At 43.0% G+C, this 23,624-nt stretch overlaps 1 protein-coding gene across 1 annotated transcript in view; it reads right to left on the reverse strand.

Annotated features, from left to right (window-relative positions):
- The window catches only part of DLGAP2 (DLG associated protein 2), a 3,577,612-nt gene that overhangs the window by 2,136,745 nt on the left and 1,417,243 nt on the right, over positions 1–23,624 (reverse strand). The window lies entirely within an intron of this gene.

Here is a 23,624-nt window from a genome sequence, read left to right on the forward strand (position 1 = left end):
TGTGCATCCATAATTGGCACATTTATTTTACTTATAATTCCACAGTAAAGTGCACTACATGTGTACAGGGCCTGTAAATTAAATGCTACTAGTGAGACTCTAGCATTGCTTGTGCCACCCACTCAAGGAGCCTTTAAACATACCTCAGGCCTGCCATTGCAGAGCTTGTATATGCAGTTTACACTGCCATGTCGACTTGGCATTTAAAACCTCTTGCCAGGCCTTAAAATTCAGTTGTATTACATAAACATCAGTCCTACAGTAGGCCTTGGGTAGCTCATATGGCAGGGTGCTATGTAATTAAAAGGCAGGGCATATACTTTTAAGCTTTACGTGTCCTGGTGTTGAAAAAAGTTCCAAATTAGTTCTTCACTATTGACAGACCTACCCATCTAATTGGATAACATTAGGGATGTCATATTACATTTAATAATAGATATGTTATGCTTAGTACCTATGGAATTGTCATAAGAAGTCCCCTTTAGTGGTAAAGTCAGATTTACTGTTGTATTATTTTGAAACTGACACTTTTATAAAGTTGGCATTTTCCTGCTATTAGCCCTGTGAGCCTACATCCTCTCTCCAATACACATCTGGGCTGGGTTACAGCTGGACTTTGTGTATTCCCTCTAGACAGCCACACACAAACATCCTGATGAGCTATCTTGGCAGAATGGAAGGGAGGAGATGACAGTTACTCCTCAATAGGCAGTGTCATGCTTCAACATAACGGGATGCATACCTCCCAATAGTGAGTCTGAAGCCAGGGCAGTAAAGAAGGACTTCTGCGCACTTTAAATAGCCTTCTTTGAAGTCACCCCTACTTCAATACACTGCTGGACCTCTGAAGAACTCTGCCAGGAAGAAGGACTACCACTCTGGACTGCTGCTCTGGATGAACTGATTTTCTGCTGTGCGGTCCTGCTGCCCCCTGCCATCAATCAATCAACCAACCAGTGGAATTGTAGAGCACTACCTGTCAACCATGAGGGTATCCAGGCTGTGAGGATACCCAGGCCCTGCGTAGGAAGGACTGGAGCCATCTTACTTGACCCCAGAATGACTCCAAGAGCTTGCTGGCTTGCCTCCTAACCTGAGTCCCAGGGACACAACAGGCTCCCTACTGCACCTGGACCTGTATTCAATAATCTCCTGACCCTCAAGAGACACCTCTCACGTCCTAGGCCCTTGGAAGTGGTTTCTGGGCTCCTGAAATCAAGCTTTTGAGCTCTTCCTGACCACAAATGAGCCTGTTCACTCCAGAAGCACAGTTCTCACCCTTAACACATTGCCTCTTACGTTAAGCCTGAATGGTCTGTGTCAAGCTACTAGGCGGTGAGCACGGTTAGTTTAGTTTGTTTTTGACTTACCCTGACTTGGATTGTAGTTCCTGCCTTGGCATGGTGCATGCCTCTGCCAACCAGAAACCTGGGGCTATATTTATGGCCTGGTTTGTGTCACTCTTGCACAGAACCTTAAAAACCCTAAGTGAGATTTATAAAGCCATCTTCGTGGCTCTGTGTGGCTTCATAAATGTCAGGTAATGTTATGTAGCACAAATGACTGCATGATATTACTCTGCTCCAGGGATGCATTTCCATGGGTGTTGCATGGGTGTTCCCAAGCAACATCCATGCATGTTGCCACATTCCCAGATCTTCCAGAAATAGTAGACCTGGGAATGCGTCAAAAACCTATGCCTCCCAGGTGAGGCGTAACAGGGAGAAATGTCTTTTTAGTCTCATTGTTTTTCCTCTTTCTATGATAGGAAGAAGGAAAAATCCTCTCAGGATTGTTTTTATGCAAGAAGGTGTCCCTTCCTGCACACAAACAATCCTGCCTGCAACGCAGGCACGCTTGCACCCTGGGGCCAGGGTGTCTGCATTGCCCATGGGACTAGGCTGCCAAAAGAGCACCAGCACAGGGGCAAAGGACAGGAATGTTCCACATTGGATAAATATGGAACATTCCTGTCCTTTCCCTGTGACTCAGGGTGGCACAGCAAGGAACACCCTGGTTCTCTAAATCACAGTTATACTCATATTGAGCCAGATTTTTCTGAGAGGCAGGAGGAATAAACATCGGGTGTTTAGGCTCAATCTGCGAGAAATGAACTACATCCAGTTAATAAAATTCTCATTATATGTACTATGTCTTGATCTGAATACCACATTTAATAGTGTTCCAAGAGCTAAAACTCTGGATATTCAGATCTTGGGTCTCTTAGTAACTATTGTATGCCAAAAAGAGCTGTGCCTTCTCGCACTTGTAACACTTGTACCCAGTACAAAGAAGTGAACTCCGTGGGTCTGTATGCTGACCCCTACAGGGGCAACAAGCTGCAAGAGCTCCACTTTCCTGGAAGAGCCCAGCCAACCAGTTTCAACTGTTGGAGTGAATCAGACACCCAAGTGCTGTCCTTGTGGTCCAAAAACCTTCTCTGGTGTCAGAGTGTACTCCGTCTGCCTAAACCTACAAACCTGGGACTTAGTAACTTTTTGCTAAGCTTTTGCCTAGTGAACCATTGAGGTACCAGGACCAACGTGCTAGATGATCCATCAAGGGAGCATCAGCAGTGGATCTGACTTTGCTGCAGCTCCTAACCATTCTTCTCCTGAACAGCAAATCTTAGTCACTTGGTACCATAGTCTAGTAATTTATAGGTAAATTGAATGTGCCAATTAGAAGTACAGCCAATTTTAACTTATGTTAGGGTTCAGAGCATATACAGTGGGCACTGGCTAGCAGTGTTCCAGTGTGCAGATTCCAAAATCCAGCAGCATTGGTGATTATACCAAAACCTGGCATTTTCTTGCACCAGTCCAAAGCAATATTGTTAATGCCAACCTCTAAAAGATGGTTAGTATGAATTTCTTGACAGCAAAATCAAATAAAAGAAAAAAAAGAAAAATTGTTCTCATCTGCCAGCATGTAGCAATCTTCAGGTACCAAGCCCAGTGCTGCCACAGTGCTATGAACAGGCCAGAAACCAGATTAAGTATTGTCCAAGACAGGAATCGATTTAAAAGAGAAAGACTGTGTTCACTCGCTTTTCAGAATCTTGATGGAGAAAGGTAACAACAAGGTCAGATGAAACTTGCTCAAAACCATTGGGTCAGCTGAAGGTTTCTTAAGCAGTGAACATATTGAAGCCTACTTCCAAGTTTGAGGAGCCTAAGAAGTTTCTAGGGATATATTTCTGGTGACTAAATGTACTTTAGCCACATGAGATGTGCCCAGTCTTAGAATACTAGGTGGATAAGGATAAACAGGATATCCAAAAGAAATAATGGCCAGACAATCCCCAAGTCAACCAGTAGACATTCAAAATGAGTCACAGATGGCATATTGCCTGCCACAGTTTGAAGTTCCTCAGAAGGCGCAATTTTAAGAGATGCAACAGTTGACACTATTCAATAGTCAATAGAACAGCGTAAAAAAAGAAATTAAAGATTGTTGCAAAGGGCTTTGATATGGATAAGGGTAAACATCAGACAATCTGGGGCACAAAAAAATTAACCACCCGAAGAATCTCTTCAATTGTGTTACATGAGGGGACAATTTTTTCTGCATATTAGTCTGCCATTGCCTTATACACAAGATTGTTGTGAGAGCATGGAGTTGTGAAGATACTCACTGCACAGGACAAATTCTGGGCCAGGTCTTCACATCCAGCAACAGGATCAGGTACAGCCATGTCACTGAACTCACCTGGACCAACCACGCCATCATCCTTCCTACCTTCACTTGCTCCCAGATCATTACCCCGAACCACCAGGCTCCTCCCACCTCATCGGGAACAAAGTAATGGAGACCCAATGGACACAGGCCTTCAACACCACCCGGCCCGTTGCTGAATTAGATGTGGAGCAGACCATCCAGAACTTCTTCAACTGGATCACCAAATGTGCCAACCGAGTCGCCTCCCTGAAACCAACCAAAACCCAGAGAGCCTCAAGAAGAGCCAGCTTGTATACACCAGAACTGAGAACCATCAAGCACAACTACCAAATACTAAAGAAATAATCGTGTACCACCAAAGGCCCAACCGACCGAACCACTTTCAAAAAAGCCCTCAATAGGTACAACAGGTGCATCAAGAACACCAAAAGAGATGCTCTCACAGACTGCATTGAAGCAAGCACCAACAGCACAAAATAACTCTTCAACATGGCCAGAGAGTTCTCCTGCCAGTCAGGCACCGAGAACACAGTCCACCCTTCCCAAGAACTCTACGACTTCCTGTCAGAAAACTTTCACAGCAAGATACCCACTATCTACAACAACTTTGTACACAACCCACCAATGTCGACATCAACAACCTCAGGCCACCCATAGAAATCACCCACTCGATCACAACATGTAATCCGATCACCACATAGACCACCACAGCCCTCATGTCCTCCATTCACTCTAGAGTATAAACGGACCCCTTATCATACCATTTCTTCAGCCTCAGAACTGAAGAAATCAGCGCAGAACTCACTAATATCCTCAACACCTCATCACCACTGCAACGTTCCCCGACATATGGAAACCCACGTGGGTCAGACTGCTCCTAAAGAAACATTCTGCTGACCCTAGCAAACTTAAGAACTTCTGCTCCATCTTGCTGCTTCCGAACCCCCCTCAAAGTACTCGAGAAGGCCATCAACCACCAACTTACCAAAAAACGTGCTTGACTCCTCCCAGTCCAGCTTACATGCTACCCACACCACTGAGGCAGCCCTAATCGTGGCCGCTGACAAAATCACATGCCTCCTAGAGTGTGATGAAACAGCAGTACTGAACCTTCTCAACTTCGCAGCATCATTCATCACCGTATCCTATCACACCTTTCTCAACAGACTCAGCCACATTGGCATTCAGGGGAACGTTCTCAAATAGATCGCATCTTTTCTCATAGGGCAAATTCTGAGAATCAGAGAATCGCCTGCCACCTTTCACCTCAGATCTCAAGACCATTGTCTGCAGTGTTCTCCAAGGATCGTCACTCAGCCCCACCCTGTTAAAAACCTACATGCGCCCCTCACAGACATCGTCAGGACCCACAAACTCAACATCATATCCCATGCAGGCAACTCTCAATGCATCTTCTCGCTCACTGAGGTCCCCACCACCACCAGAACAAACTTCCACAACACCATACCCAGTGTAGCCTGCTGAATTAGGACCAACTGCCTGAAGCTCAATACGGACAAGACAGAAATGCTGATCTTTGAAAAGGACACCTCCTCTTGGGCTAGCAGCTAATGACCCTCTAAACTCGACCCACTACTACCACATTCACAGACCACACGCGCAACCTTGGCATAATCCTCAACAACAAACTTACCATCAAGTGCCAAATCAACATGGTCATTTCCTACTGCTTCCACACCCGCCGCATACTCTGAAAAATCTTCATATGGATCCTTGTCAACACCAGGAAAACTGTCAGCCGGGCCTTTGTCAACAGCAGGATTGGCTGCGGCAACACACTCTTCTTCGTCATTACAACCCAACTCCTCAAGAAACTAGAGACCATACAGAACACAGCAGCCAGAAGCATCCTCTACCTCACAAAGTGGACCCACATCACCCCCCCCAGGAACCTCCACTGACTCCCTGTCCAGAAGATGTGCCACTTCAAGTTTCTCACACATGCTTACAGAGCTCTCTATGACCAGGGACCATCATACATCAACTACCACCTAAACATCCACCTATCCATCAGACACCTGTGCTCCTCCTCTCCAGCCCTCGCTCTCACCCCCTTCATATGCCACAGTGGAGTTTGCTCCTTCTCCTACCTTGCTGCAAAAGCCTGGAACAGCCTGCCCATCCACCTACGTACATCACCCTTCCTGGCAGAATTCAGAAGAGAACTCAAGACCTGGCACTTTGACTGAGACCAGCAAAACTTCACCGCTGGATATCCCCAGGGGTGAGGAGTAGCATTCAATAACAAGTGACTGATTGATTGAACAAGCTATAATTCAATTTTCCTAGAAGTGAAATAATCCTTGAGCCTTGCTTTCTCCGGCTTTTAACAATGGAGTTTGGCTTCCTTAAGCATGTTGTGGTCCCATGGTGCCAATGTCCAAGTACGATGGGAGATGCAAGTGGAATAAGGTGCAGTCTTAAGAAGGGTGAGTGGTAGTCCAAGGCTTTGCAACAAATAAAATGTACAGTTGAGGGTATAGTTTAAGACTCTGAACTTCAGATGATTGTTTATTCAAAAAATGAGCATTTTTTTGCGCACATTTTAAATGCACTTGTTGTGTACTATAATTTAACTTGTTACTTCATGTTCCCAACAGGTAGCCATAGAGGGGGAAAGGGAATAGAGCAGGCGGGCATTAGAGCACAAAATTACCAGTACATGAGGATGTTGAGTATCTGGCTCACTACTAGTACTGTTGGTAGCACACTGTACAAGACATCTCTTAAGGGGAAGCAGGGTATCATGAGAGTAGACAAGGTCTCAAGAGCTCATCAGTTGGTGAGAGGCTGAAAGTGAGAAATGGAGTGTAAAACAGGCAGCATAGCTGGTGCTGGTCAAAAGTGGGGTGCAGGTGGGCTTGCCTTTGGGACCACGCTAATGACTCAAATGAGGTGGCAACGGGAAACAGTCTTTACCACATGGTCAAAAGCAAGTAATACCATTACCACGCATCCATCCCCACACAATGCCTTTACCACGCAGTGCAAGCCTTTATAATGTGCAATAAACAAGATAATATATACAATGCAAGGTAACTATATTTAAGGTGTGTGTATGTGTGCATATATAATGACATTTAGGGTTTGGGAGTGGTTTGGGGTATTAGGGGATAAGGGTATTTTTAGGGTTTGGGAATGGGTAAGGGCCTTGAGTAGTAAGGGTGTTTTTAGGGTGTAAGGGTGGGTAAGGGTATTTTGCAGTAAGGGTATTTTTAGAGTTTAGGGGTGGGTGGGGGTTTTGGGAGGTAAGGAAGTTTCAGGATTAAAGGGTGGGTAAAAATATTGGGCGGTAAGGGTTTTTTAGGGTTTAGGGATGGGTTGGTGTATGAAGTGGTAAAGGTAATTTAAAAAAAGGGGTATTGCAGGGGTTACCATCAATGATAAAAAAGTTATATATATATATCCTATATACTTACCTTGCACTGTAAATGCTCTGTAAAAGCTTGCATGGTAAACATACATGTATCATTAGAGATTGCAATATAAAGGCAATGCGTGGTAAAGGCATTGTGAAGTAATAGATGCATGGTAAAGGCATGCATTGTAAATGCATGCATGGTTTCGTCATACAACAGGTGGCAACTAGTGTACTGAACACAATGGCTGCTTTAGATGTCTAATCTCTGAAAGAGGGAAAATGATGGGAAGGCCATTAAGTACCCCCTCAGCTACCTAACCTAATGTCAAAAAACACCTTAAGACACAGGATGCCAAAAAAACTCCTATAAGGAAGAGTAGAAGATTGCTTTAGCTAAAACACTTTCCCTTTATAAATGTCCTCTGATCTACAAGTTTAACTTAAAAGCATCAAAACAACTCTAACTTTAAAAAAATGTATGCTAAAATCTGTAATATCATAAGAAAATTCTAATGCATAAACTAGTGAATTTAAAAATTTAAACCCTGATTGTTTTTATCACATTTTTGGCATTTTCTTAAAAAAATCACATCTTCATATTTCTGTATACATTTGATTGTTCAATGAGTATTGATTTCTCTATATTACTTTGAAAATGTTATTGTGATGGGTTCTTAAGTTTAATGTTGTTTATTACTTCCTCAATCTGTCTTACATTTTGGTGGGGAGCAGCCTGCTGCTTGTGTTGGTATGGTACCACAACATGTTTGACATAAATATTGTGTTCTAAATATTGCTTATAAACATATTTCACCAATTAGGGGTAGTAACAGAAATTCTACATGCAATGGGAAGATATTCTTGTGCACAATCTTTAGAACACAATACTCCTTCAGGAGTGAGTCGTGTGCTACACCAAGTACCAAGTTCTTATCAAACAGTATTTTATACTAATATTCTGATACAAATGTCTGTACTGATGCTTGTGCCATAGAAACCATGGGTTAAGCATAGTTCTCTCAGTGAACTGAGTTCTAAGCTAACAAAAGTGCAAAGGGTGACTCAGGCAAAATGTTATTAATGTGTGCCATTGTAAGATTTACCATATATTTTGGCGTAGGTTGATGGGGTTGACAATACTATCTACTTAAGAAATGTGCAGGTGTTGGTGCTTGTTTCAGGGGTTTTCCTTTGAAGCTACTGAGACTATCGATCTAAGGAGAGGACAGGAAGGCATGGATGGGCAAAAGAGTTTCCCAGAGGTCACAAGTGGTGGGGATGGAAACATGGGCACTTACGATCGGAGATATGTCAGAAAGGTGGAGGTGAAGGGTATACCAGGATGAACACAATGCTTGATATGATTGATTAGGCAAAGGAGGAGGTCAGAGTTAAAAACAAGGAGAACAAGGAAGTGAGAGTGAAAGAGGATGAGACTATGAAGCGGCAAAAAACTCAGCTATTGCTGTTGTATGAGGCAGGGCGGGACTTCCAGAGGAGCGAGGCCAGGTATGTTTTGAAGAGGGGTGTTTGGAATGAAATAACAAAAGGGTGAGAGAAGGAAGGAAGTAGTTGGAGGAAGTAACAAACAATAGCAAAGTATCACACACCTTGGCAGCATGGAGACACCTAGTGATAGCTGGGCACAGGGGAGTAAGGCAGTGGGAACATTCAAAGAGGGAAAAAGAAGCAACAAAGGCCATCACACAGTGGCAAATAGGGAGCGTACAAAAAGAACACAAGCAAAAAACAAGGACAGATCAGGTTTGAGTCATTGTTCCAGCATTGATGATGGGAGAATTACAAATATTTTCTCGAATGACAGAAAGGCAAAACTAGAATGAGGAACCTAAAAATGATGGGGAAGTTGTCCAGGAGTGGGACCAAATAAAACAGGGGTGCTGCCAAGAGAGGATGGGAGAATATGAGAAGATAGGAGAAGAAGCAGGGCAGAAGATAAGGACTACACCAGCCCAGAGGCCAGGGAGAAGTTGAAGAATCATTTTCAAGGAGGAATAGATGTATTACAGTTTTTAAAAAATTGATTTTATTGGTTTTGTAGACATCGTGACAATGATGCATTACAAGTGTATCATATCAAGTTGTCGTCTGTTAATATTATTCAGATTAATAAAACATGTCACTAAATAAACATCTAAAATTTGAAAATGAAAAGTTAAGCATTGGAACCATTTCATCTGTCAATTACATATTTGTTGTTTATGGATGACATGGAGAAAGGACATTTAAAGAGTGTTCAGTAACATGACAATATCAAACAAATTCACTCATGGTCAAGAAAGCATCATTAACAGCAGTAGTTATGAGTGTCCGCTGCCCAGTACGGGGCCTCCTTTCATGTCAGTGGGTGTCAGTAGGGAGAGGACTGAGTGCTCACAGGTGGAAGTGGACACTCCCCTCATGGCGCCCCTAGTCACATGTTTGCCCATTTGCAGTTAAGTCACTCATCCTCTACCTGTTCATGTCCCCAGCATGTGGGGATTCCGTGCTCAAGCCATCATCAGTGTGATGGTCTTGTCTCATCGTTCCCTAGTGGATAGTGGGATATTCGATGTAGAAGAAGCCAGGTACAGTGAGGGTGGTCATCATTTTTTGCTTCTATCTTATGAATATAGACATCCCAACTTCCTCTATTTACTGCATTCCCACCCTCCCTCTGTGCCGTAGCTCTGCGAACACATCTGACTCTGCCAGTGCCCATGTCAGGACTGTCCTTAACCATCTTTTAATGTATGGGAAAGTGTGTGCTTTCCATGTCATTGCGATTTGTTGTTAAAAATAATGAAACCAACTTCAATGAACTTGATGGGAGGATTCCCAGCAAGCAAGATTTGGGGGTAGATGACAGTGTATGATCTATAAACATAGAAGTGATTTTGGTTATTTCCCCCAGGCGCATTGTATAACTGAGCATTCCCATACCATATGGTAGAAGCCTGCATCAGGTGTCCTGCATCTGGGACGTTTCGAGTATGCTCCGGGAAACATGCGCCGGATTTGGTGTGGGGTAAGGTATGTCTGATGTAAACAATTAAATTGTGTGAATCAGACAAGTGGATTGTGGGATACCCCTTTAATGTGTTGCAGTGCTTGCTACCACTGTTTGACAGTGATATTGGAAGGGTGCATTCCATTTGTCTCTGTTTCCTGCGATCTTTCCCTGTGCAGCTGTCTGTATTTGTATATGGCAGTGATGGCATGCTTTGTGCTTCCATGTGTTGACATGGCATGCAGCATTGGGCATTGGCGTGGCTTCATCCCATTGGCGCCCCACACACTATGTTTCATGTGCTGGATCACAAAGTAAGCAAAGAATTGCCCAGCTGGTATCCCATAGGAATCCATAATGTCCTGGAACGGCATAAGACCTCCCTTATGATAAAGGTCTCCAGAAGAGAGTATATCAGCCGCCTTCCATGGGGCCAAGATAAAATGATGGGCTACCTCCTGTAGCTCTAGAACTTACTACAACAGGATGGAAGTGGAGTAAGGCACTTGCGTGCCCTTTCCAATCACATAGCAGTTCCAGCACAGGTGGGCAACCTTCATTTGGTGGGATTCATCTTTCAATTGGGCTCTGGTGACCAACTACTTTGTATGTATCTGGATATCCCCAAGTGTCCTAGATCTGGCTGCCCCTTCTGGACAAGCTTCGGTGCCCAGCCATTGCATAGGCCACTGTAGCTATGCTACTGCATAGTACCCCTCATAGCCTGGGGCACCCAGTTCGCCCCCCAGTTGCAGTTGTTGCAGCCTTGAAAGCACCAACCACTGTCTCCCTGTTCCCCATATGAGGTTCGTAAGAACACTGTGAAGTTCATTAAAGAAATATCAGGAGAGGTATATTGGGAGGGCCGCAAACAAATACAGTAGTTGATGCAATACCAACATTTTGGATATCGCCATTTACCCCATTGGGTATAGCAACAACGACGTCCAAAAGTGAAGCGATTTATCAACCACAGGTTGCTTCTTAATGATGCCTTCCTTGAGATCGTCAATGGTATGATATGCCTGCACACCTAAATATTTAAATGTGATGTAACATCACCATAGCTGGTAACTTGCAGGATTGGTTTGTTCAGTATCAGGGATTGGTGCTAGTGGGTATAGGCATGACTTAGCCCAATTCACCCCGAGAATGGATACCTCGCCGAACTCCTCTAGCAACTACATCACAGCTGGGAGCATGGTTGCAACATCTCACAGATATATCAGGGCATCATCTGCATATTGGGATATGATGTGATATATCTCTTGTGCCATTTTCCCCCATTGTTATGCCCATCGGCACAAGCTACAGGCTAAGGGTTCCATGGCCAAAGCGAATATCAATGGCAACAGGGAGCATCCATGACTAGTGCTGCGTTGAATCTCGAAGCTATTGGAAATTGTAATTCCTGTCTGCACCCTTGCTGCCAGGTCCTATAAAGTATCCAAAAAAAAACTATAGAGTTTGATCCCTTGCCCATATTCCTCAAGGAAGTCAGTAGATAATCCTATTGCAGTGTGTCAAAGGCTTTTTCATTGCCCAATTACTCCTGCATCCTGTCCTTTGGACACTATCAGGGTGATCTCTATAATGTGCAGTAGCCTGTATAATCCCATGAAAGTTTTGCCTCCGCTTATGAAGCCGACTTGATCTGCATGTACCAAATATTCAACGAGAAGTAGTCAGTTTGCTAGTACCTTTCCTAATACCTTATAATCAAGGTTTAGTAGGAACAACAGGCAGTTTGAGTGGACATGGGGAGTCACGCCCAGATTTGACGAGGATCATGATCAATGCCTTTCGAAGGGAGCTAGGTAGCTGGCCTGTCTGGCTTCACTGAAGATCTCCTGAAGTTTTGGGGCAACATGCCTTAACTGGAGTAGTATTTAATTGGGAGTCTGACTATCCCCAGGGTTTTCAGTAGCAGGCAGTGATCGTGCCAGGTACTCCACACCCATCACCAGCCCACCTAGGAGGTGACTGCATAATAAGAGGTCTAACCTCCTATGAATATCATGGACCCGCGAGAAGAAGGAGTTTTTGGTAACAGTGGGATGGAGTTGATGCCACACATCATGCATGGGGTTGCAGGTCATCCGTTCTCTAAAGTATTGTGCTGTGCGGACACAGGAGACAACACGAAGAGGAGGGACTAATCTGTCCTTGTCTACATCTGGTACACAATTATAGCCTCCACCCCATATTTCAGATGCGTTAGGGTCGTGGAGTAGTGCCAGATCAGGCTATCCAGGAAGGATAATTGATTGAAGTTAGCACATAAACACCCGCCACCATAAGTGTTGACTCATTTGGTGGACTTCAGAGATCACAAATCGTCCCTCTTCATGAAACCGATTAGAGTCTACTACATATAGCACCCTGGGGGCTATCTACACCAGCACTCCCCTTCCAAAGGTGATACCACTGTGCCATATATTTTTCCTCCCCAAACTCGCCTGCACTTTGCCCAGTTCTTGTGTAAGGTGTGTTTCTTGTAGGATTGCAATGAGTGCATGACATCACTTGAGGTATGCATATATTTTATAGCACTTGGCCAGGTTAGCCATACCTTACATTCCATGTTAATATCTTATACTGGGGGATGGTGTCATGTGATGGAGCACGCATGTGTTAATGTGAAGAGAGTGATAGCAGTGTGCTGGTCGCAACATCCTTGCGGTGCATTACGGAAAGGGACCACCAAGAACTAACTAGTTTGCGCATGCTGTTCGTGTTTAACAGTGCCCACCCTCTAATGCAGCAATGAGAGGTTCTGTATGAATACATCTAGTGAGAGAAAAGAAGAGGTAGGAAAGAAAAAAAACACAGAAACTTGTATATAGTATAGTAATCCCAATTCCCCCCTTGCCAGTAGAAATGTGTGTCATCGGCCTGTGTTGCATGTGCATTCAATAAAAATGAAAACAAGTGATTTAACAATAAAACAAACCAAATCTATTTTGGAAACCCTTGGATGAATCACGCCTATACAGTTGAAGTTCTCTGGCTGTGGTGCCACCCTTGGAGTCTGTGTCAACCCGAACAGTCCCCCAAGGAGCAGTAGCATGTCCAGGTCAGTGCACGCAATAGGTATCGGTCTCATATTGGCATGCCATTAATCTCCACATCTGTCAGATCAAATCACCTGCCAATCTGCACATTAGTTCTTGTTCCCTATTCATTTTCTCAAAGAGGGTTCCAGTACTGCCCGCCTCTAAGCTCATATACAACTGCTGACATTGGTGTAGTAGTTCAAAATGATTTTTACCAAGGTGTGATGCTTCCTCTACTGCCTGTGTTTGTTCTTTAGCTGCCTGTTCCAGCATGGGGTGATTGTTGAGTTTTCGGAATCTTTTGTGTTGTGGATGGGGCGTTAGCCATTCACCAGTTGAGTGGTTGCTACTGGTGCTTGAACAGATTCTTTGGCATGTAGCCAGGTCCACATCTCCAGGTCAAGAGAAAAAAATAGGTAGAGCCATTTTCCATTGCTTTCAGTTTTGCCGGGTAGAGCAGTGCATATTTTATGGACTGATAATGCAGCATCTCTTTGACTGCGAAATAGGATTAGTGTTGATGTTGCACCTCTGCAGTGAGGTCTGTGTATGCCATTATGATGTTGCTCTCATATCGCCAAGGGTCTTTAGAGTGAAACAATTGCTATAGTAGACCTTTGTCCCTGTAATTTAGCAGTCTGGTGATTACTGGGGTGTGGGTTAGACACCAGAAAGGGTGATGGGGGGTGATGTACCTGGTATGTGATGTGCTCACTCTACTAAGAAGTATTGCAGTATTTTGACACCCACTACCATTCTTGTCAGCCACTCCTCCAAGAAAAGCTCCACATTCGGCCCAGCTGGTATGGGAGAGCCAAGAAAGTGTATGTAGTTCCACCACAAGCAGTACTCCACGACTTCTGCACGTCAATGAAGGGCCGTGACCTCTGTCCGAAGGTCACACATCTGAGAATGGAGGGCCAGGAGCATGGGTTGAACTGAAGTAAATGATGTTTCCACCTCATCCACTCTCACTGCAAGCTTGCAGTTGTCCACTTTTAGTGATTGACATCAAGGGAGACAGCATCCATCTTGGACTCCAAGGTGGTCTTCATGTCAAGGATAGCTTAGAATATTTTTTTTAATTGGTTGGAGTTCCTGCGGAGAGTGGCATCTAGATGGGCCAATGAGCTTAAATTCTGGTCAGAGGGAGTCACAGGGTCCACGGCACCCATGAAGTTCATGATTGACTTTTGGCATGTTTGGGTTTCTCAGTGATGATCATAGGCTGCAATCATAGTCCAAATGGGTCAGCAGGTCCCAGGGCTGAGCCCTCAGTTTCCCTGTAGCCTCAGGTCAGTAGCATTGTGGGCAGTGTTCGGTCCTAGGCCCACAGGATGGCTTTAGGGCAGTCTTGCGGTCCTCTTAGTACTCCATGGGGTGCAAGGCTAATAGGCTGCAGCAGGGGGTGGGACCAGCTCAATGATATAGTTCAGGACAATGATCAAAAGCAAGCCCTATGATATTTGCACCCTCCCAATGCCTGCTGGCATATATGAGGGGGGAGAAGGCCCTACCCCTCTCAGCAGAATTATAAAGGGCAGTATTCCAGGGCCTACCTTGCCCCAATAGTGCCGATTTTCGATGTGCGGCTGGCAGATTTTCTTTTTGGGCCCCAGTGACTTGGGACCTCAGCAGCATGATCGACTATTGAAATTTGAGAGAATTGCTTGAAATTATAAATAGCAAAACAAATGAGTGAGACATATAGCCAAAAGAAGGCATGAAGGAGCCAAATGAGTTTTTATCAGAGCAGAGGTAGCTAGAGTAGAAGCTTGTTGGAATGTTACCTTGCCACATGGCCTAAGGTAATGGTGTACACAGTAGGTCCAAAGAAAGAGGACTAGAATATCACTGAGCATGTTTGCATTGATGCAGATTGGAGAAGGAGAAGTGCATGTCCAATTTGGAGCTAATCTGAAGAAAAAGATACCTATAAAGAAACTGAAATTCAGGAGATGCCTGAATGAATGTTATTTGACAGCAGGAGAAGCCATAATTAGTGTACAATCTTCAGGAATCAAGGAACAACATGTAAATGCTTGTATCTGTACAAGAAGTTCATTGGCTAGTGGTGCTTATATGATGAAAAGTTTAGGAGGATCAAAGAGAAGAACTTACGGATAAGCTAGGGTAAAAATCATCTTGAGTATTGGGTGGATTCTTGAAATGCCCCAGGCCTGTGCTTTGCTAGTAGTCTTTCCCCAGAGATGGCAGAGAGAAACAAGGCAAAAGATATGCACAGAATCAATTGTGTTCTGTTAATATAACTCCAGCCAATGGTAATGTGTAATGCAGTAGGGTTGCCAGTTTTGGAATGGAGGGGGTATTCAATCCATCAGATGCTTTCAGTTAGCCCATCCAAGATGCTAAGAAACAGTGTTTTCCTCTGAGTCTGGGAGGCATTAAGTCTGGGAAGTTATTGGGGCTTACTTCCAGCTTTTGTGCATAGCAACTGACTACTTGATAACTTGAAAGACTTCAAGGGTGAAGAAATAATAGAGGGTCTGTTGAATGGTTTTCAGGACTCCTTAAAAATATGCTAAAGGAGATCCTGCCAGACCTTCAGTGTGGAAAACCTCAAGTCTGCCAGGGAAAGATTTAGGGTGATGAGAGAAAAGATGACAAAAGAAGTACGTTTGATAAAGATGGGAGGCCTGTTTAAGAAAGCTCCCTTTTAATGCTTGCAGAGTGTACCTGTAGCAGGTTTAGTGCCTAGAGTTTTGTTTCAAGGAGAGGAGATCAAATGGCAAATACATACAGAAGAGGGGAACTGAGGGAGAGGGTGCAAAGAGCGGGGTGAGATGAAAAAATTAAGAAGCAGGGAGGAGTAGGTTGAGTGAGTGACGAAGAGAGGGAACAGCTGAGGAAGAGAGGAATGGGAGATTTGGGGTTGTGTTGTTAAAGGAAGAACTGTGGAGGAAGAGAAGAGCAAGAAGAGAAAAGAAACCCCAAACCGGGCCAACGTTTTTGCAGTTCTTCATTTTGGCTCAGAAATCACCCAAAGAGGGTTTCACTTTTATTTTTATTGCTAATTCCTTTATACTCCTTGGTTTCAGAGATGGCACACATCATTTGGAAAAATGTATAAAAAGAACCTCTTTCATGAATGGCAAATACATTTGTTTTTCCTTTAGACCTTTTGAGGGCTAAGGCCACTTCTGGCCATAGAACCCAAACTGAAAATGTCTCTTTTCCTGAGAAAAGTCCACAATGGAGAGCTGACTTCCAGCCTCCTTTTATTTATGTTACTCTTGTTTTACTCCCTACTATGTAAAGAGCACCAAACTAGTCACATTATTTTTGTCAAAACCTAAGGATTCTAATGAAGAATCCTGAAAATAATTTTTCTCATCGCATTCTGAATCTTCTGTGTGTGCTATGCCTCATCTACATTGGTATTTGAAGTAGGCTCCTTGAGTATTTCCTGGCCAATTCTATTAATTTGGAGAACATAGCTAATCATGAGGCTAATGACTAATGAGACTGATAGCTAGTGTCAGGGCAAATTGCCCTACTGGTCTACAGAGAACAAGTATTTCCACATTCAAGGATTCCTTAAGAGATCAGGTTGCATGCACTCCTTACAATCTATCGGCAAACCAAGGACAGAGCCATATTAGTATTTACTGACAAGCACACCATTCTCTGCCCTACAAAAACATCAGCCCTGAGAGAATCCCGGTATTTTTGTTGCCATCTTTGAAAGGGTGAACACAAACTTTGCCCGGTCTCCTGAACAATGGAACCAATCTATTGACCTTTAGTTTCAGGTAAACTACATGTAGTTAGCAGGGGGTCAATCCTAACAGGGCCCACAAACATTCTTATACAAATAAAAGTATATTGCAGATAGATTTGGAATCCCTTAGGTTAAAAATTAGGAAAAGAGAAATTGGTAAATGATGAGAGTCCTCACTCCCTTCATATTTGAATTAGGAGAAAAATGCTAAGACGTTCCCAGTCAACAAAGAGGATATTATCTGCAAAATATAACTCAACTATTCTATATGTTTCTTCCCTACCAATAAAAAAAGTTGGAAAAAGCAATATCACAATGTCAGCCTGTGAGTTTTATCAGAACCCTGATTTCAAATGTGTTATAAGCCAATTCTCAGCACCCACATTCATAATACCCAATAATTACTAAACCTCCACAGAATTTTTTCAACATATAGAAATAAAAGTACCAACTCACCCTCGGACCTTACTTTTTTATCTACTTCCCAGGGACACCCATCTGATAACTGTAGAAGATGGAGAAATGAAGCCCAAATATGTCCTCAAAAGCTTCATGAAAACTCATGCAGATAAGATCTTCATAAGGCAATGCTTTTTCCACCATGGAAGGGAAGTCACTGTATTCGATCATACAGAATGAACAACAAAAACAGTCCCACTTGATGCTCAAAGTTATCATATGGTTCTATCCCCCAGATGGGTGACTACTGAATATTAGGAAAAAGTGTAAGGAATATGGGTAACTTTCATCCATAAGAAATATGGATGTGCCATACCCACAATACCGTGGACACAATACCCACTCTGTGCAGGGGTATGGATCAACTGGCTAATCTCCCAGAAGACATCATTCTAAGAATTGATAAACCCAGATTTTGCCAGTGTCAAACCAACACCCTTTTTACAATCCAGTTTCACAACTTCATGGGAGATAGCATGTACTTTCAAGTCTCACAAGGTAAACTCAGCTGAGAAAGAGTATTGTACAACTATTAAGAAGAAGCCTGTGTGCTAAACCAATTGATATTCCTTCTACATCTTTAGCTGCAGATATCACCCAGAGGAAACGTCCATGCTAACTGAAGATCTTACCGTGAAGCATGCTTTTCAAACTACCATGCCAACAGGAGATCCTAAAAGAATTTGTTGGGGAAAATGTTTTTTTATAGTCTATTTGCTCTTCACAAAATCCCAAGCAATTATTAGTCATAGGCTATAGCTGTTTCAGTGGGGAGGTTTCTGATAATCCCACCTTGTGTTAAAAATATCTTGTTTATCAGTTAAATCATCCAGATCGTGTTCCTAAATCACCTCTCACATGTCTCTCTGTAACTGTGGTTTGTTTCCACAGCATAGGAATGGATTCAGTAGTTCCACTAAGTCCCTCATCTACTGAAACAAATGTATATTGGTGACACTGCCCAGAAACAATTCCAATAAAATCATAAGAACTCCTGGTAAAGTCCATTTATTAATCCCGAATAGATACTGTAAGACCAGGTGACTTTCTTCATGACCTGCATTATTATCCCAGTGTTGTGAGGTTATTTTAGCATCTTTACACGGGCACATTATTTAGCTCTGTTACTGAGGCCTGTGCCCTTTTACTTAGCTGATTAATGTGGGATGGCAAATGTCACCCACAGAACACATACAAGCAGGCTTTAGAGGATTGCACTGCACAACTGGCAGAGCTTAAGGCACTATTATTGGCAATGGAACATATGGATCCTGTCCTCCTTACACTAACTGTGTGTGATTCGTACTGTTGTGTCCAGTCCTTAAATGAATATCTGCATTATTGACGCCAGAATGGATTCAGAGATTCAAAAGGGAACACATCAAACACAGACTTCTGTGGGGGAAAGTAGCGTAACTAAAAAGAAACGCCACCAAAGACCCATGTAGTACATACAATGGGACATCAATGTGTAGAAATACACATTGCAGGAAACACCATGGCTGATGAGGCAGCCAAGTCAGCAGTTGCTACGGCTTCTGTTGCTGCGATTACTCATTCTAGGACAAGGCTGGATGATGAAACACTGGCTGACAGCAAGCCCTTGCCAAAGGCATACCCCACCAAATATTCCTGGCATCTAAGTGCCCACAATGTTGCATTTGAAACTACACTGGGGTGGGTGATTTGATCTAATAAAGGCAGGGCATGAGAGGGTTGCCTCTGCCCATGCAGGTGTGGCAGCTACTATTACATAATTGCAAAAATGCTAGTGGTGGCCAGGTTTATATAAACAGGACAAACCGTTGTCGTTTGTTATGACATCTGTCACCAAATAAAAGATTCCACTGTCAAATGCTCACTGCAAACACCCCTCCTAATGTCAATTGCAATGTGTGTAGCTGGACCATTGTGGTCCACTAATGCCTGATGCTGCAAACAAATACATTCTAGTCGCTGTTGACTCTTGCCTCCGATTTCTATGGGTATGGCTACAACAATTGAACTGTTATTAAAGATTTGCATGTCTTCATCGGGACATATGCATTTGCGACGTTCCATTCAGACCATGGCCCTGCCTTTGCCTCCAGGGCATTCATGGATACCATGGCAACAATGGGAACCAACTGCATTTCTAGTCTCCTTATCATCCTGAGGGGAATGCTGTTGTGGACCGGAAGAACTGTGACCTAGAGCAATCCTCAATAGCTAGAGTATTAGGTTCAGGTTGTAGATGACTTGAACATCTGTATGGAGTCCGTAAAGCAGCTAATAATCTGCCTATAAGCTCCTTGGGAGGCCACATCCCATATGACGTTCTGTTCAGCATACCTATGTATGTCCCAGATCTTGATGGTTCTGGCACGGTGGTGGTGGACACACCTTTTGACATAAATTAATGTCTCATTGTCCTGTAGGAATTACAATAGCTCCATGATTACAATTTATCTTCATGTGCCACCACCTTGGGAATGAGGGATACACCAACAATGCCTACCAGCTGGATTTCAAAAGTTTGGGTTCTAGTGTGTGAGAAGATTGCTGTGAAAAGTAAATTTGGCCCTGCATGTCGAGCTCTGTTTTCAGTCCTGGGAATACACGGTACCCAAACTGTCATTCTACCACAGCTGCCTGGTTCAAAGGAAACCACTTTATTTCAATTGACAATATCAAGTTACACCAGGTGGCCAGTCCTGCACAGTAGACCGCAAGGAATCCTGAACAGTTCCTGCACCCTTCTCACTGCCAGTCAGAATATGCCATAAGCTTTTATTAGTACCTGTCACTACATCTACGACAAGAGATATTCGATCAGGATTGTTTACTGCAAACCACCAAGGGACACATCTGCCAGTTCTCCTCCTCTTACCTCAGCTCCAGTGTTTTCACAAATTGCTTCTGTTTATTTTGGCAACATCAACAATTATTTTTCTGATTCTTCTTCATCTTCAAATGCACCTGCAAGAAGTGCAGGTAAGCTATTTCATTGGCTCAAACCTATCTATCTAATTTGTCCATGAAATTATCTATGGACTGTGTTAACTATCCTTGCCTTCCTCATTTGGAATGGGTTTGTCATCATTTTCTTCTTGCTTATACATGGTCACTATCTTCCTGAACACTCAACTGGTGGATGAGGTTTTGAAGCCTCACCTGTCCTCATATAAGGTCTGCAGAGACTTGCCCCTCGTGAACATTTCAGATAAACTGATTACTGATGGGATTGTTTGGGATAAAGTATCATTTGACATATATGGAAAGACAGGAAATGATTCATATTCTATATGTATTCAAAGTTTCTATCAATGATATAACACCTGTGGTGTTTTTTGATGATTGGGATGTGAACGCAGTTGATTGTATGCTCTCTGTGCTTGAAAATTAGACTGTGTTTGAAAGTGAAGATGTTTACCAAACAACGGTAAATTATGGGGCAATGTTCTGTTAACATCATTATGGACTTCACTTTAAATATAAATCCAGCACCCCGAGAACTGTTTATAATTATATACAATAGGAATACTGTCCAACTTCACCAGCAGGGAGTTTGAAAACATATGTAGAAAAGTTTGCATGTTTTTTCTGGGCATGATGTCACAATTGCTGAGTCTGATTATTTTAAATTATTCCCCTAAGAAATTGTGAAATGTTCTGTTAACTGACCCAAGTCCCAGTTGGCTGTTGAAGTCAATAAATATTGGTTGATGTCGAAGAGTGTATGGGGAACTAAAAATTGTCAAATACAGTGGAGGGAAGCTTTGTTTAGAGCATGCCTTATTCCATTGCAGATTATATTTCTAAATAAAACAAACAAGTTGTTTAGGCTTAGCATTTAAGGGTTTTAAAATGCCCAGTAACTGGTGGTGTAGCAAAACTCAGCTATGAAAGACATATCGCAGGTAGGTCTTTGTCAAGGCTCATGGCACAGGTTACTGCTGGGCAGACATAGCCGAGCAGCTTCACAACACCAGTGTCCACCTGGCAGTCTGGAAGGAATTCTCGGAGGGTTTAATGAAGTATCCAAGTGGAGGTGCCAGTCAAGTCTGACCATTGAGGTTCAGCAGCATATGGGTGCAGCATAAAGCACGTAAGTTGCAGGGCTGCATTATCAAACAAATGGTGCACTCTGGATTGGCTTGACTGATAGAATGAGAGTGCCCTTTTATCAAACACATCCTCTTCCAGGGCTGTTTGCTATTGATGTGGCAGTGACAATATGGGAAGAAGAGTTGGCCAATAGAAACATACGTTTCTGGTTATTTTGCCTATTGTACAGGTACTGAACAAACATACATTTGCCCTGACATTCTAAGGCTGTTGAATGATTTTAGCAAAAAGAACAGATAATGGACAGAATGCTGAACAATGCAAACATTCACCCCCAGTCACAAAGATCTGTGTTTAATCCATCGTTTTTTTGCCCACCACGCCACCCAAGTTTGGACCCAGCCATATGCAAATCAATATTGACCCTGCTCCCCATGGAAACAGTCCAGCCCGAACTGCTAAGCCAGGTCCTCCCTGGTCCATAAACAAGCATCCTGGGGCTAAACCCCATTATGCCTCAGACACACTGTAAATAAATGAGACCTAGGAGGGCTTGCACCGGCAGATGGGAGAAGAAGTGTGTTGTAAGGTATTACCTATTTCAGAGGGAAGTTCTATGCTTGTGAGTAGGAATGCTAGATCATCGGTGGCTATGAGTTTTGCAACACTGACTGTCATACCTAAACTCAGGGAAAGCTAAGTAAAGTTTATTTCCCTAGGCGGCTTTTTTTTTTTTTGCCTTTCCCTGTACTTTTAGTATGATAGTCAATGTTGTATGTGAAAATTCACTTTTTTACCTACATGCATATACTATCATTTTATGAGGCAGTGAGGTTGATCAAGATGACGGTGGCCAGAAAGAGCAGGAATGCTTGTAGTGTGTTGCATACTTAGAATTGCTGGGTGGTGGAGGAAAGGATGGGTTTCAAAATCTCTCAAGTCAAAACTGACCACATGGATCAGACTCAATGTGTGGTTTTGCAGGGTAATTCACCTGGGAATACATGCAGATCAAAAAAAGTAACAAGAAGGGTCCCCTGGTTCCTTAAATTTGGTACCATTAACCATTTGCCTGTTTTGTAGCCAGTATAATTATTTTCAAGTGGTACATCATACACTTTCAAGACATTTAAGTGGCTGGGGGAAACAGCAGATATCATACTTTTGACTTATATTGTCAGGATATTGTTATGGAAGCTAGAATGTGGCATGGATACATTGCTAGTGAAGTACTAATGCGTTTGTGGGTTACCTTGTGAGCAGCTGCCTAAAGTGTCAGTGCTTTGTATGCTTATGTAATATATTTGGTTGTGCTGAAATTAGCTAAAAAAAGCAGAGCACAGTTGGTTGCACCTCTTTATTCCTATGTTAACCGGAGACTCCCTCATTCTATAAGACACTTTTTGGGCTAAGTTGTGGACATCTGCGCTGGACGTATGGGGTACCTATGTCTTGTTTGGGGGAGCTCCAACTCAGCATGCTTATAATTAAGGAAAAATGTGTGCCCTCCCTGTAAGAATTTTGCTGTGTCAAAGTGAGATAGGGCATGTTACGAGCAAAATAAGGATTTCTCTTCTCTATTAAGGGGCCTTATGGTAATTTTCACAGCTTCATTCCCCCTATGAGTGTTCAGAGCATGTGGAATTTTAGACTTCTGTGAACTGATATGGATAGAGCTAGCTTTGAGCTCTCTATAACAGGTGTGCTTGAAAAGATAGCAAGACGTTATACTATCAGTGAAGCTGCATGTTTTCACCATAATGGTGTTGTTTCTATAATGAAGTTATAAATGGTATCAACTAGTAACTAATGTTGTTAGATTAGTGCGTTTTAAGTGTTAACTTTTGCTATCTGCTTGGGTAATGCACCTTGAAGATTGGAGTGGAAGACTGTTGCTGGTAGTGGTTGACCAGCTGCAAGTTGGTCTTGGTAGCACCAGCTTTTCACCTGGTGGCATCTTATGATACACCTCTGGGAGTATGAAGAGGGTTGAAATAAGTAGTTTATTGAGACACAGATGACCGCAGTTGGTGCTACTTCTCTAGCCAGCCAACAACTTACTCAAGAGAGAACCCAACCTAGTTACAGTATAAAAGAACACTAGAGCACAAGTACTATAATATTCTAGCTTTAAAGGTACAAGTACTTTCACAATACAAAGCCTATGCACACAGATACAACACATCTTCCTCCATTTACAGAAATAGCACTCTTCACAAGCATGGGAGCTAGTCAAAAACATTATAA

This window comes from Pleurodeles waltl, chromosome 5 (assembly GCF_031143425.1).
Source record: "Pleurodeles waltl isolate 20211129_DDA chromosome 5, aPleWal1.hap1.20221129, whole genome shotgun sequence".
NCBI classification, from domain to species: domain Eukaryota; kingdom Metazoa; phylum Chordata; class Amphibia; order Caudata; family Salamandridae; genus Pleurodeles; species Pleurodeles waltl.